Below are 12,862 nucleotides of genomic sequence, written 5' to 3' on the forward strand. Positions count from 1 at the left end.
AAGTGTATTCCCTGGCGAAAGGCCCCTAGGCAGCACAGACAAGTGACAAATGTATGGTGTACTGACAGCTTCAGTTCTCAGCTTGACGCACCTGGGTAGAGGGACTCTCAGTTGAGGAACTTTCTCCATTGGACTGGCCTGTAGCTATCTCTGTGGGGAATTTTCTTGGTTGAGTGATGTAGGTCAGCCTAGCCCGCTGTGGGTGGTGCCACCCCTGGGCAGGTGGTCCTGGGTCATATATGAAAACAGGCTGAGCACAGGCCAACGGAGCAAGTCAATAAGTAGCATTCCTCCATGGTCTGTGCTTTAGCTCCTGTCTCCAGTCTCCTGCTCTGAGTCTCTGCCTTGACTTCCCTTGGTGAATGAACTGTGCTGTAAGCCAAATAAACCCTTTATACCCCACTGTGGGTTTGTAAGTGTTTTATCACAGCAACAGAAAGTAACTAGGACATTTGGTGAGACAAATCCTAGATGCAAGAATTTATATGGACCTGAGGGTCATCCCAAGCTAAATTGGGAAAAGAGGGAACAGGGAAGATTTTGTTTTTAATTTAAAACTGACAGCTGAGTCACTGAGGTATAGTCACTCAAATGAATGAAAGGGACAAAGAAACTTTAGCCATTGGGGACAAAACAAAACCTGAGAGAACCTGATCTAGTGGGATCATTGATAGAAACAGGTAAGAAGGTGAGAGGCTCCAAAGGGCAGCCCACATGCCAGGCAATCAGTTTATATTACAACCTGATGTCAATGAAGTGATCAGAAGATTTCAGTCAAAGACATGTAGAGACCATGTCTATGCTTTGAGAGTTCCCTGCAGTGGTGGTCAGAAAAGACTGAAAGGAGGACAAGCCTGAGCTTGGAGAGACCAGTAGATGAAAGCAGACTGCAAACCACAGAAGGCCCGGACCAGGAACGCAGCAGCAGGGCTGCAGATCAGCAGATGCTTACCAGAGATGTTGGAGGAGCAAAGCCATGCTCTCACTGAGCAAGCAGTCACCATAGATGGGAAAAAAGAGTCAACGACGGCTCCCCAGTGCTTGGCCTGGACAACCAGGCAGACGGCAGAGGTGTTCACAGAGAGGGCACACAGGAGGAAGACTGGATTTAAGGCAGAAGTTTATCATTTTAGATGTCTTTCAAGTCAAATTGCTTCCTCAATGTCCAGACACAAGTGTTCAAGGCTGGTACAGTAGATCTAATTGGGAGCTGCAGTCAACAGAGCAAGGCGCAGGTGTCAGTAAATGCTACAGACAGAGAAAGAAGGGGTGGGGAGAGAAGGGGAAGTGGAGGGAGAGAAAGGGGGAGGGCAGGAGAGTAGAGAGGACAGAGGCAAGGGAAGATCCCAAAACCAAAAAGGAAAAACAGAAAAGCCAAAGAGAGAAAGAAGCTACAATCTCGTCGACCATGCCAATACGTGGGATTTAATACTCCTTGGTTCAGATGCTGTTTTCCAGTTTTTTCTAGATCTCACTCCACCCCACCACACTAACTGCTTTTACTTTTTGCTCTTAAGCATAGTCCAGGACCCATGACATTGTACTAAACCTTTATTTACCTGTCTCCTCCCCATCCCAGAAGCCCAGCCTGTAAAATTCCCTCAAGAGCAGAGTCTGGGTTTGAGTATCTCTGTGTCTGTGGTAGGATTCTGACACAACTTATCTGATTCATCAATAAATGCTTATTTAACAAAACACAAATCAAGGAAGGAAAGACCTTCAAGTATGAGGAAATGATTGGTTATGTGAATCACTTCCATGAAGTCAAGTCAAAACATTGTCCTTAAGAACAAGTAGCCAGGTTCTGATGGGGGCTGGAGAGATGGCTCAAGCAGTTAAGAACACTGACTATTCTTGAAGAAGACCGGGGTTCAAATTCCAGTACCCACATGGCAGCTAACAACTGTCCATGACTCCAGTTCCAGGGGATATGACAGCCTCTTCTGTCTTCCATGGGCATTGCATGACACAGGTGCACTTACTTACATGCAGGCAATGCATGCATACACATAAAATAAAAATAATAGATAAAATATTTTTAAAAAAGAGCAAGTGGCCAGGCTCTGAGTGAACAAATAAATAGATACCAAGAAGTCATAGCTGTGGGGTAAGACTGTGGGAAAGCAAAAGTTGATTCTCTTCCATCTTTTGTTGTATGAACCATTTCCACATTTCTAAGCCTACCACTCTCTTGTCTACACTTGTGTGTTTGCACTGTGCCTTTATTTCACCTGCACTTCATGTGAAGATACTGTGGGCCTGCAACAGACTGAAAAATTGTAGAAGAAAATGATGCAAAAACAAAAGGTTTGACTTAACAAATATCCATTATATATGATGCACAAATTACTGATTTTCAAGGCATTATTCATTACTTAGAAATACTTGGCTTGGAGGCTGGTAAATACAGCTCAATGGCAGAGTACTTGCCTTGCATGTGGAAGCTTGGGTTCAACCCCCTAGAGCTACAAAAAGAACACACACACACACACACACGCACACACACGCACACTCACGCACGCACGCACGCACGTGTGTCACTATTGGTTCGCTTTCTCTGGAACGGTTGCAGGAGGTTCAGAGAACAACGCTTCACTTCTTGATCTCTACTTCCTGACTGAAGTCCTGGATGGGATCAGCTGACAGCTTGTGCTGCCGCTGAGGAAGCATCGGGAGACTGGTAAAGGTCTGTGGTGTCACCAAGGACAAGCAAGAGGTCACTAACTGGAAATTTGCACAGACATCTCCAGAGCAGTGGAAAGACACTACTGGCTCACTGCTGTCACAGCACACTGACACATTGCTGCAGTTTCAGATAGTGGCACAGCATTTGCGTGAAGACATAGGCACTGATTTGAGGTGGGAAATGAGTTTCATGTACACATGAGAAAGTAATACATTTTTTAGAGATTTACGTATCCACCTTCTATAACCAATAAAAATACGATGGCCTATCCTTTTAAAAAATCTAAGCACCCGTGTATCCAGGCTGACCTTAAACTCTTAGAGAGCTGCCTGCCTCTGCCGCTAGAGTCCTGGAATGAAAGGCATGCATGACCACACCCTGCTGTCTCTTAACTTTTTGAAATGCATACTTACATTGTCCTCTAGATGTAGACTCTACGCAACAGTATTTGCCTCCCTTGGGAATTGTTAAAATGCAAATTCTTGAGCCCTGCTCCAAACCTTTTAGGCTGGGGTCCGTACTTGCGTGTTTTCAATGATTCTGGAGCATGAAGAGTTTAATCAGCATCCCTGTGAAATTACTCAGCATTTCTATCCACCAAGGAAAAGACACTGTACCACTCCAACTGCTTTGACATTCTCACCTAGAATTGTAATTGTGTATTCAGGGTGTACGAATATTGTCAACAGTCAACTAAACATAACAGCATTTAGGGAACATTAATCTCTCTTGTTTTGTTGTTTTGCATACCAATCCTTGGCTATCTGTTAAAGGTCCTTTCATTAGAAGTGGTGACTTTTAGGCCAGGTGGGCGTGGTGGTGCAGGCCTTTAATCCCAGCACTCGGGTAGCAGAGGCAGGTGGATCTCTGTGAGTTCAAGCCCAGTCTGGTCTACATAGTGAGTTCCAGGACAGTTGGGGCTACAGGGAGACCCTGTCTCAAAAAGACCAAAAAAAAAAAAGTGGCGACTTTTGGCAATGCACATTTGAACCTGTCTTCCTATGGGCCTTTATTTTACATCGTAGTCATTTGCAGTTGACTTCTATCAGCAGCTTGAAGCAGTGACTCTGCTGTGTGCTGGCTTCTGGAGCAGATGTGAAGTCTGTTACTCATCTAATGAGCATTTGTTAGCAGGAATTCTGCCTTCCTCTCTGTGGCTCTTCCCTTCATGTTTGGGTTCCACCGTGTAACCATCGCGCCTGCGTGTACATTTCTTTCTGTTTGTCCTTTTCGTTTCTGTTTGTCCTTTCAGATGTGAGGATCTGTGAATGTCTTAAAGTCCACCAAGCTGGTTTCTATGTTCCTCAAGTGTTGCTTTCCGCTTTCCTGTCCTCTCCTTCCGGTTGGCCACACCCCCGAGCTCATCTGTTCTCTGCTTCTTGCTTTTCTGTGGTTTTCTTTTCCTCTCTGAGCCCCACTCTTGTTAAACCGCTGACACAATTGTTCAGAGCACTCTTTCCTTCAACTGTGTTGGACTGTGTGCTTTATTTCACTGAATTTGGGAGGCACAAGATAATTGTACAGCTCCATTGCTCTTGTAAGAACCTAAAATCATGTATCTAAAATCTTTTACTTTATTCTAGAATTTTAATTGTACCCAAAGTAAATTTGTCTCAAACCGTTTGCTGTCTTTCTTAGCCTAGATTTTGCCCTGTTTTAGAATGCAAGCTCACCTTGGGTAAACTATTATCTGGGTTCTCCTTCCTTTCCAGCTCTTCTCCCAGATTTGGGGTGTTTCTTTCCCCTGGCCTCCTAGAGCTCCCACCTTCCAAGGTGTCTGATGAAAACCACTCTACCTCCCAGCCCACCCCCTTGGCAATACTTCACATGTAATGATCTGCTACCACAGGACCAGCTCTAGTTTCAAGCTGTGAACTTACTCCATTTTTGTTGTTTTGTTTTGTTTGTTTTTCATTCCTGGGCACAGAATTTCACATAAGTGAAAGCTCTAAGGAATTTCCAGACCTTTTCCTGTTCAGGGGTTTCTCACTAACCTCTGATTTTAAGATGCTCCCACCTACTGGCAGACACATAACCCAGGGGGTGTCCAGAACCAATGCTCAATCAGAAGCATGTCATTTTGTTGTGTTTCTCATACATGGGGATGTTATTCTATTTTATTGATGCACCTGTCCTTTTATACCCTTTTTAAACATTGCTTTGTTTGGAATGAAAGTAGCACCTCAAAAGAATTTTTTTCTACGTGCTACTGGGAATCAATCCCAGGGGCTATGTGTGCTAGGAAAGCATATTTTCTAAATTTCATTCCTGGTTCTCAAGAACAACTGTATAATGCCTCCTCGTACACATGGTCTGGCAAGAGTTTGCTCTGATTTGTTCCCAAGGCCCAGGAGGTAAAAAGAAAGATGTAGATTTCAAGTTTCTAGTTACATGTAGAAGGTGAGTGGTCCTTGTCCCCATTTTGACAAGCAAAACACTAAGCAAAATGAAAATTTGTAGATCCTCTTAAATCTACCAGAAAAGAGTTTGCAGAACAAACCGCTGTCTCTCAAATTGAAGAGACAGACAGACGATTACAGAGACCAACAATTTACAAAAATCAGTGGGCAGAATCCTCCAAGGGAAAGGGCGGGAAACCCTAATCTGTGGCTGATGAGCTGCTGCAGTCCCGATGCAGACAGGTCTGGGAGTTACAAATCCTACTGAGACCCCCTGCATAGGAAGACCAAGTGTCTCTGTGAGTTTTACCTCCAGGGTCTCTACGAGGGTCTCACAATGAAGACTAGGAAGAACCCACTGAGGCCTTTCTCGGGGAACAGTTTCCCTGCAAAGGGGCCATCTTGAAATATGCCGGAGCGTTCGGTTCTTCACAAGTTTTGCTTTTAAGATAAATTATCTGGGCTGGGGAGATGGCTCCTGGAGTAAAGGGCTTGCCTATGGTAACATGAGAGACAGACAAGAGGACCCCTGGAAGTGCACACGTCACCTAGTTTGGCATTTGCAGCTGCAAACCACAAGAAACCCTGTTTCAAACAGTGGAAGGTGAGGACTGACCCTGACAACCAGAGGTTATCCTCTGACACACCCTCAGCACATATGTCTGCAATAACATACATGAAGACACCCATCATACACATACATCATACACCCTCACACACACACAAAAGAAAAAGATTAAAAGAGAGAAATGATTTAACAATTGTCCAGCCTAGGGGGCTGGAGAGATGGCTCAGCAGTTAAGAACACTGGTTGTTCTTGCAGAAGACCCAGGTTTGAACCCTAGCACCCATGGCAGCTAACAACTGTCCGGAATTCCAGTTTCAGGGGATCTGACAGCCTCTTCTGTCCTCTTCGGGCATTGCATGACACAGGTGCACTTATCTACATGCAGGCAATACACTCATACACACAAAATAAAAATAATAAAATATTTTTAAAAATTGTGTTTAGTAGCTTGTTTCAGAGCCTAACCACACTAACACCAGGTATGTAAGATCCCACATTTAGGTGTTCTGTGACAACTAAGAGGGGAACAAGGACTGAGAAGTGTTTATGAAACTGGCAGCCCAGCAGCACAAACTCAACATAAGGCTCAGACCTAATCATGGAACCACACAATGCTTCTCCTCCCCTGTATGTTACTGTAGTTTCTTTTACTCAACATATCATGTCCAGCTTTCAATAAGGAATTTATAAGACATACCAAAAACACAAAACTCACAATGTAATGACACAGAGCTAACATCAAAAACAGTCTCAGATATGTCAGGGTGTTCAACTTATTGAATAGGAAATTTTAAAACTATGACAAATGTAAAAGGCTTCCTGCCCCCCCCCCAAAAAAGGAAGAACATGCAATAACAGATGGGCAAGGGAAACAGAGAGACAGGAAATCTACAAATCAAAGAAAAATCCTAGAAGTCAAGACCACTGTGGCAGAAATAAAGAATGCTTTTGATGGATATAGTCTTGATGCTTCAGGACATGACAGAACTTTCAAAATCTGAAGAGCAAAGAGAAAGATACTGGAAAGGTGTAGTAGAACTAGTCTGCAGAGATGGTTCAGCAGTTAAGAGCACTGGCTGTTCTTGCAGAGGACCAGGGTTTGGTTCCTAGCCTCACATGGCCGCTAACAACCATCCACAACTCCAGTTCCAGGGGATCTGTTGCCCTCTTGTGGCCTCTGTGGGCATTGCACAACAGAGGTGCACCTGCACACATGCAGGCAATACAGTCACACACACACACATAAAATAAAAATGATAAATAAAATATTAAGAAAAGAATACCCAAGAACTATGGAATGAGTACAAAAAGCATAACACATGTAACGAGAATATAAGAAGCCAAGTGGTAATGTGGCTTTTCTCATAACTGTAACCAAATACCTGACAGAAACAACGTACGGGAGGAGAGGTTTTGACCCACCCTTTTAGGAGCTTTCAGTCCATCACAGCATGTGGCAACAGAAGCAGATCTGTCATAGTGGAAGGAACGTGAAGGAGTGGCTATTCACATGGCATAGACCAAGAATCAGAACAAGCAGAGAGGAACTTGAACCAGATAATGCCTTCAACAGCCCACCCCTAGTGACCTCTTTATAACTAGACTCCACATCCCAAAAGTCTACACTTCCCAAAATATCACCACCAGAAGGGGACCAAGCACTCAAACACCTTAGCCTGTGAAGGACATCACAGACTAAAATCATGGCAGGTAAATAATAATTCTCTGTGTACCTAATTAGGTTTCATCTAAATAGTTCCCTTGGAAGATAAGACAATAGTCTGTGATTTTCTGCAAAATCTCTTCATAATCCACACCAATCTGAAAGTCCCACTTTTTCGCAGCAACGTTGGATCCTATGTACTATCATTGTAAATTCCTTTGAATGAGATTTTAAAAACTCATTCTCAGTGATTGTCAATACATACCAGGGTTGATTGGGGTAAATACCTGCTGTATTCTTCCCCAATGTACCTTGAAAGGGCCTCACGACCCTTATGAACATAATGCATTTGGCAGTTACTTCTAATTTTTTGGAAATAGTCCAAAAAAAATCTGTTTAGCAACACTTCCTAAGGTATTTCTGTGGTAAATTCCCTCAATAGAAGTAATATTCATGGGGCATATCTAGAATTAAGCTGACTTGATTGTGGTGGATAATTTTTCGATGTGCTCTTATATTTGGTGGGCAAGTATTTTATTGAGAATTTTCACATCTATGTGTGGGTCTCTCCCTCCCCTCATGGGCCGTTGGTCACCGACCCACGAGAACAAAGGGAGCAGAAGCGACGAACGGGGTCAGGACGGCCAGTGAGCACAACAGAAAAGAGCTTCTGGGGAGTCAGTTTCAGTAATACAGCTTGTTTATTCAGTGGGGGTCAGGGAAAAATATAGGGTGGAGGTGGCAGCCAAAGTTTTACATGATAGGTGCTCATCATATGCTTTATTTACATGTGGTAGGGGGACCCTATCATCTGGCTATAGGGCAATGCCTAATTATCATACAGAAAAAACCTGGGGGCAGTTTTATTGCAGGTAACTATGCCAAAGGTCATGTTCCAAATAAGGCCAGGCATCCGTGCTTGGAGGCACTTTCCAGATAAGTCAGGTAGAGAACAGAAGGCTCCCTACTGAGAAAGGGAGCCCTTCATATACCGCTGAGCTCCTTAGAGCTATCCAGACATGATGGACTGCAACCTTAGCAGCAGGGTCCCTCAACATCTATGTTCATCAGAGAGATTGGCCTATAATTTCTTTCTTTAAAAAAATATTTTGGGGGCTGGAGAGATGGCTCCTCAATTAAGAGCACTGGCTGCTCTTGCAGGAGACCTAGGCTTGTTCCTAGCACCCACATGGTGGGTAACAACCATTTGTAACTCCAGTTCCAGGAGATCTGACCCCCTCTTTTGACTTCCATGGGCACTGCTCAACGCTGGTGCACTTCTATATACATACAGGAAACACATACACATAAAATGATTTAAAAATTATAAATTTTTTTAAAATGATAGTTTTTAAAAGAACATTAATTCATGAAAAAACTAGGAGCAAATAATACAAAAACACTGGATAAAAAAAAAAAATCATATAAATTCTTGATCCAGGCCATGATGGCACCTATCTGTAATCCTATCACTTGGAAGGTTGAGGGAGGAGACTTGTGAGTTCAAGGTCATCCTGGACTACATAGTGAGCATGAGGCTACCCAATGAGACTCCACTGGGGCAGTCAATTCTCAGATTCTTATCTTGCCTCCCAAGATCAGAAGGGGCAGGCAGCAAAGGGGAAGTAAAGGGGACTTTTATTTGATAGGCTGAATCCATTTAAACAGGAGAGTAGAAACTTGCACCACGAAACAGGACGCCAACCAATGGTTAGAAGCTTGGGGTGCTGACCAGGTTAGAAGCTGATAGTGTTTAGAGTTCTAAATTCTCAGCAGCCTTTGGGGTGTCCAGCTGAAAAAGCGTCAGAAAATGTTACAGCTCTAAGCTCCCTGAGGGTCTTGGGGTGCTGACTAGGGGCAGTTCCTTGCAGAGTAAGTCTCCAGAGAGCAGGTCATGATAGTAACAGGAAGGGCAGGTCCGCAGGTCTGGAGGGGTTCCCCTACTTGCAACTGAAGCAGCAGATCTCAAAGGCAGGTCGCTGGCTCTCAAAGCAGGAGCAGTGGCCCCTCAAGGCAGGGCATGTCTTTCTCTCTGAACAGAAGTGGGAACAGGCCAGTCCCTCTGCCTGTGGCAGGTCTATGGCAGGTCTCAGGAGCAGCTAGGAGCCAGACACTTGGCCAGGACTGGGAGCCAGCTGAGAACTGGACTCTGGCTGAATGCTTGACTCTAGCCTTCAGGCTTCTCTGAAGAGAGCAAGAGTGTCAAGGAGCCAGCCCCAGCCAGAGCTGCCAGCTGGAGGCGAAATCCCATGTGCATCTTGTTTATATAGAGCCAGGTGGACCTTGACTGGCTGTGTGTGTATGCAAATGAGGTACAGAATAGGATCAGTCAGGAGAGTGTCAAACCTGGACAGTGAAAGAGAAAAGCAAGCATGGACTTCTCAGTCAGGACCCTCTTCCCCCTACACACACACACCCTGCCACTCAGGGCCTGAGGGGTCACCACTATCTTAAAAATAATAAAACTATATTTTCTATACTTCTTAACACAGGAAAGGGCAACTCTTAGGAAGTGTTCCTTGGAAAAATACTTTTGATAAATGTTCTAGAAATATTCAAGGCTATACTGTTCACTGGAAAGTAAAAAGGTTTCAGGGAATGTGTCTAATTAACTTAGGCTAATGCAGCCCTTCAGATTTTCTGTGTCTGAGATGGCAGATGCTCCAGTTTTCAGAGACTGATCACATCTCTCCACATCAGCCCTCTGGCTGAACTTAAAACCTGGCCAGTAGAAAGGAAAGAGATACCCTCTGTTTGTTTGAAGTTTTTTTTCAATGTTTTGTTTTGAAACCCTGATGGAAAAGCTTTATTTAGACCTGGCCAGCCCTGATCCTGCAAAACTTTCCAAACAAAGGCTTCATGGCTTGGCATTTATCCAGGTTCTCTTGATTCCGGTAAATTATGTTTGGGCTTTGTTCAGATCACCCAGGCTTCCAATTCCGTGGTTGCTTCCCACGCCAGCCCTTTAGACCAGAACCTCCTGATATCTGTTACCCAAAGTTCTGCTATGTCCCTCCAGACCTAGGAAGAGAGAACCGAAGAAGACTAAGATAATATCTAATCAGGGCAGAATGGGAAGGGGAAGTGATTCATCAGGAAAGGGAGACTGGGCTCCTGTTTACTTTCTCAAGCTCTGTTCCACCCTCCTTCCTTACTGTTGTTTTGACTAGGCAATGAGCTTGTTTCTGACAAAAGAAACCATTGAACCCCCCACCCCCCTAGGACAAAGCACCAAGCTGCCCTCATGAAACCATTAGCATCGTGACCAGACATAGAGCTCCAATTCAAAAGAGGGCTGTGCTCCTTGAAATTCCTTTGGCTTGGCTGCCCTGCTGGCCACAGACCCAACTGCTGGAATGCTCAGTATGTTGCTCTCTGCCTCAGCCATTTTGCTAGAATTCCTATGGAAATTTTCCTATGAAACAGATCTGAGAAGATGAACAAAGAGCTTCCTCCTGAGCAACTGTCTTCCCCTTCCCACCCCCAGCCAGACCAGATGAAAGCAAAAACTGTTCTCAGGTTGCACAAACAAAATTTGGGTCTCATAGGCCTTATTAGGACTAGAAGAAGTGGGGGCCATTTTTCAATTGGTTCAAATGTCTGATCTAAATGAAAGCAAATTCCTAGGATTCCCCTTCAGCTAGCATCATGCAATAAAGCCAGTCCTCAAACAAAAGTACTGCTACAATCCGCCAACAGGGATTGTCGCCACTCCTAAACATCTGTAGACTTAACTCACCCCAGAGCTCTGGGGAGCAAGAAATCCAGGCATTTGTTATTTCCACAGAACAAACCAACCTTGACACAACAAGGGACAGAAACAAAGCAAGGCGACTGAAATGACAAGAAATAGGTGTGACTGATGGAGGGCAGAATATAGACGGGGGCGACAGAGGGTTTGTTCTCAGGATTGTGCAGCATAAGGAAAAGTTTACACTCAAATCAACTCTAATAGAGCGTCTATTAGAAGTGCTAAATAGAGGTTTGGCAGCAAAGAGTTGGTCATAATTAAGATTGAAGTTTATAAGCCACAATGATCATATTTCTATAAAATTATTTTTCATTTTTTCAGCAATACTAAGATGTTTTCTTCAAAGATTTAACATCTCTGAAATTGGGGTGCCATTTTACGATCTAGGTTAACACCTCTGCTGTTGATACATGGTGAGATAGTTGTCACTGTTGAAGTGTGGACTGCATTAGATTGTATCTGCACATGTGAAGGTCAAAGCCTCTATGGAGTTTGCAAGCTATTCTGTGCTGTTGAATTTAACTGCTACTTGTGTGTTTTTGAAAGTATTTCAATATGATTTGACATTTAATCTGTAGAAAGTCACAGAAACAGAGCAGAAGGGGATAATGGTGAGCAGAGAGCAGAGAGGGATAATCTGAGGGAAAGCCCAGGGTGTGGAGGGAGACACCAGCACAGCCAAGAGATGTGTGCTGTATGAGTGAGAAGGGCTGCATCTCCATGTCTTCTCATGAACACCGATGCTCCACAGGAACTAGGAAGATGTTCACAGATGGACAGTGTCATGTTTTGTGACTGAAAAATGACTGCCTATCCCAAGCCAAGGGGCCAGCTGAAGGCTGAACTAATTACCAAACCCCTTGAGACATTTTAAAGCACTAAGATGCTAATGTGACCAAGTTATAGGGAGTGGGTTTTTTTTTGTTTTTGTTTTTGTTTTTTAATTTCTTCTCTTTCTCTCTTAGTAGTACATAAAATGATGAGTCTTGCAATAGATGGAATTTTGGGGTTAGTTACATACATCCTTATCATCCAAACTTGAGGAGACCTTGATAAGAGTTTCAGGAATACATGGCATGTACTCTATTCCCACACAGAAAATCACCCTCTTCTAACACTTGAGGCCTTCCACCCTGCATCAGCAAAACTACCTATTGCCCAACCAGCCAACTTCACTCCTCCCTGCCTCCCTCCCAGACTAGTCATTTCACCTACAGGAAATGTTCTTACCAACCCTTAAAGATCAGTTCTTTCACCATGATTTCCTGTAAATGTCTTCTGCATGGACTTAGTGGTAAAATCTTAAGAAAGAAAACCTCGGGTCCATATTAGATTCTCAATATATGCTTGCTTCTTTTATCATCTGCACCTCCTAACTCCTGAATTGTCTCCCCTGGGTTGGCTCACCCTCCGTTATCCCACAGAGCCTTGCCAGCTGCATTCACATTCAAGGGTCTCTGTTGTCACAAATGGAGGCTTCCTCGCTAGCAATCTGGGAAGATCTTTCCAAAGACAGAGCCTAAATCTTGCTTCTATTGTCATCACTTTACTCAAAATCGAGTTACCTGTGAACAAACCACAGGGGAACAATGACAGACTCTTCCTACCTCTGTGGGGGTCTCATTCTGCTGACTGTTTAAGTAGCATCAAATACCATTTGAAACCCTACTTGCCTTCTTCCTGACTCTGGAAACTTGAGTTACTCTTCCTGCAATCTCTGCCTCGATTCAGCCTTAAATTTAAAGGAATCCATTCCATACACATTTTTTTGTTGTTGCTCTTGTTTTGAAATTAT

Source organism: Nannospalax galili, unplaced genomic scaffold, assembly GCF_000622305.1.
Source record: "Nannospalax galili isolate Female #2095 unplaced genomic scaffold, S.galili_v1.0 scaffold761, whole genome shotgun sequence".
NCBI lineage: Eukaryota > Metazoa > Chordata > Mammalia > Rodentia > Spalacidae > Nannospalax > Nannospalax galili.